Raw genomic sequence first — 4084 nt, 5'->3', positions numbered from 1 at the left:
GATATGTCTTTACACATGGAGGTACGGCCATATCATGGCGTTCCATGAAACAAACCATCGCAGCCACATCATCTAATCATTCAGAAACATTGGCCATACATGAGACCACCCGCGAGTGTGTTTGGTTGAGGTCGATGACCCAACACGTCCGAGCTGATTGCGGGATGGCCGAGAACAAAGAGCCAACCCCAAGTACGATCCAGTGACAATTCAGCAGACCTATTCACCAAAGCACTTCCTACCTGCACATTCAGGAACCTCACGCATCAGATTGGGATGCGTAGGCTGAAGGACCTCCACTGAGGTTCACATCAGGGGGAGTAGTACGTGTTGTACTCTTTTTCCTTCATCATGGTTTTGTCCCACTGGGTTTTCCTGATAAGGTTTTAATGAGGCAACATTAAGCGTATTACAATCCATGTATGGTTATGTCATCCAAGGGGGAGTGTTATAAATCAATTGATGGATGTCCATAACCGGCCCGGTCCATAACCAGCCCATACACTTAGAGAGAGAGACGACCCAACCCTAGAGAGAGAAAGGCGGCCACGACTTGGAGAGAGAGAGAGAGAGGCGGCCATGTAGCTTGGAGAAAAGGAAACCATATTTCCTTTTTTCTTGTATTTGTACTCTTTTCATATTATGTATTAGTAGTTTTCCTAATCCTAGTTGGTTTAGTTTTTGGATACTTTCAATATTTCTATATCTTGTAATCCTTATATAAAGGAACACACTTTTGATTAATAATATACATAAACTTACAGTTCTAAATCCTAAGTTTCACGACACATCATATCGAAACAATTTATGGAGAAAGCAATTGTTGTCCTTCTGTTATAAAAGTTTTTTTTGTTTCCCTTTGAAACTAGGATGCGTGGCATATAGCTTTGAATTTCAAACAAAGTGGTCTTCGCCTAATGATAAAGGAGTTCGAACTAGAGGTTTTGGATTTGATTCTGCTTGGTCATCCATAGACGTTTTAAGTGGCAAAAAAAATCGGATTTCTGTTGATCTCTTAGTGATTAGCCCTTAGACCTAGAAAGCCTTTAAATCACACCAAAATTATATTAAAAAAGACCGATTCATTTGTGTTTAAAATAGTAGTTTTTGCCAAAGTTTTTAAATCTATTGGTCGATTAAAATTTCATTAATGTATCTGCATCAAAAAAAAATTGGAGTTTGAAATCTTTAAAATGTGATTCATCGTAATTATGTAAGACTATCAGAAATTGTTTTAAATAATCACCAGCATGATGAAAATAAGTTTATTAAACGTAGATCTTTTTTAGACTGAATGTAGATCTTCGTAAGCAATTTCGTTGTACAAATAGAATTATGAAATGTAAAATTTATGAATATTCATAAAACTATTTAGTGTAGTACACCAAGTAAAATCATTAGTTAGAAGCAAAATTATGTTTATAAAATATATATAATTGTTGATTGTAAATTTGTTAAGATAATAATTTTTATAATTTGTAAAATAAACAATAAATTAGAGTTATAAAGATAGTTGGCTATGATCTCTTTTAAGTTTACCACAATATTTTATAGTTCAATGTTCAGTTCAAAAAAAAATTTATAGTTCAATGTTTGAGCAATCTTTCAAAACGTTTTTTGTAGTTCTGAATAGTTTTATATTTTAGGATAGCTACAAGCCTACAAAATGAAAGTTGGTTTGCAGTATTGCGTTAAAATAGCGGTTGATAACATGGGAACACTGGCTTGCAAAAAAAAAAAAAGGCTTGCAAATAATCAAAGAAAACAAAAACGTCGGTCTGCAATATTGCATTGGATTCTGTGGAAAGTAACAAAAAAGCATTACCAGGATCCATTTTATAAAGAGAGAAGAACAATAGGCTTGTCGGCTTTCACGTCGTCAAGAAATTAGTAGTAAATTCTTAAATTGTTTAATTTAAGTAGTAGTAAATTTCTCTAGTAAAAATAAGATGATTATTACTATTGTATCTGTAAATTTAAATACAAATGCAATGTTGTTCTCACGTTGCATGAAGGTTTTGGAGCTTTTTTCTGAAAACCCTATTAATAGTTGTTAATCTGTATTAGACATAAGTCACATAACTAACAAAAATTGCATTTATATGAAATTGTGGAGTTAAGAAGTAGAACAGTTAAATATTGAGTAGAAAATGATACGAACGTACAGTGAGCAGCTAGATAGCAACTCGTACACAGCTAAGCAGTTAATGACTATACTTATTCAATGCACGATAATTACCTTGCTTCACATGTTACAAGAAACAATTCAATTAGCATATGAAACGTTATGTACTATAGTATTATTATATATCATTGTCAGAGACTCAGAAACAACGTAATAGCTTTTTTATTAGATTTGTCATTATCCAGGTGATTGGCTAAGGTGCCTTTCAAATGCTAGTAGCCTAGAAAATTAATAAAATTCGGTGACAAAAATCATTTTTCTTTATAAAACTAAGAGTAAGCCCAGAAGACACTCCATAATTTCGAATATGAAGTTTCACTACTAAAAAATTCAAATCTGAAGTTTAATATTTTTATTTTTATTTTGGTCCCTACAATTACACATCACCGTTATGATTCATAAATATTTTCTCATTCATTGTTTTAATCCTTAAAAAAATTATATCTCATAAATATTTTAAATTTTTTTGCAGATTTTAAATTTTACACATAAAATTAAATAAAACTTTAAAATACGATTTAAAATATTTTAAACTAGATTTAGACAACAATAATATACAAAAAAAACTTAACAAAAAATATTTTTAAAAATTACGTGACGACATAACTATTACACAAATTTAAATATTATAACAACACTAATAGTCAGGTAAGTTTGATCTGGAACCTTCAAAATTTTCAAATATTGTCCAATTTATTTTGTGTAACTGGAGATGGTTGTTGTTATTGTTGTTCTTTTTTATGTATTTTTCATACAATTCTTTCTTGTTCATATCAAATATATTCACGAGTATTAATATCATCGAAAATAAATTAGTCTTTTAGCAATATTTTATGTCTCTCTTTTACTTTCTTGTTCCGGTCTAATGTATTTATAAGTATTAATATCACCCGATTTTAATAACTTTTAGCTCGTAATCTACAAAGTAAAAATAAGGAGAGTCATTTTTACTTCAAATGCACTAATAGATCATATATGCATTACGATTATCATTTTATGGAATAATATGATATTTTATTTGAAATTTAATATTAATTCAGTTATTTTTATTTAATGCTTTAAATTTTAATCGAATATTTTATTTATTAATATTGTTGTAATATGTTTATATGTGGGCTAGTTATTTATAAAAGTTTTATGAATTCAAATTTTTATGGCAAATATAAGGATCATATTATAAAATACAAATATTTTTGAAGTTGAGTTTGAAGTTTTGTTTTTGGAAAAGAACACTTTTAAAGTTCAAATATAAAATTTTGGAAGCTTCAAAATAGAGTTTCTTTTTGGAAATGCTCTAAGATAGAAATTTATTAGTGCGACAGAAACGCATTTGATACTATTAAACAAGTATATACCCTGATATGAAAAAAATACTTTTTCACATGAAGAATAGTTTTGTACAATATTTAAGCAACACAAAATCTTTTTTTTTTTTGGCAACAGCAAGATATATATCAATGTATTTACCATAATGCATGCATGCATTAGATATATATGTTACTCATAAAATTTGGGTTTCTTTAAATCTTTTGGCAGTGACAGTAAATTCAAAGTGCATTAATGTTTCAGGAATTTGTTTGACCGGATCTAGAGATTTCGTTACATAAAAAAAGGAGTGGAGTATACAATTTTACAAGCATTAACACATACTAGTATATTTCCAAAATTTTAAAAGTACATAACAGCTGGTATTGCACTTTAGGGTTTCGTTGCAGCCGGTTATTATCGGTTTTTCTTTTAATTATATGGATGTGAATCTATTTCTCATTTGGTTTAGAGGCATGACCAGATCCATTCCACATCCAATACATTATTCAAAAAATAACTCAAAACAATAAATTAAAGTATTTTAATGCGACAAAAAGTTAACGAAAAAACAAATAGTACTAGTATTTTGAT

Source organism: Brassica oleracea, unplaced genomic scaffold, assembly GCF_000695525.1.
Source record: "Brassica oleracea var. oleracea cultivar TO1000 unplaced genomic scaffold, BOL UnpScaffold00534, whole genome shotgun sequence".
In the NCBI taxonomy this organism is placed as follows: Eukaryota; Viridiplantae; Streptophyta; class Magnoliopsida; order Brassicales; family Brassicaceae; genus Brassica; species Brassica oleracea.
The sequence above is the reverse complement of the archived record's forward strand: the minus strand, read 5'-3'. Positions refer to the sequence as shown.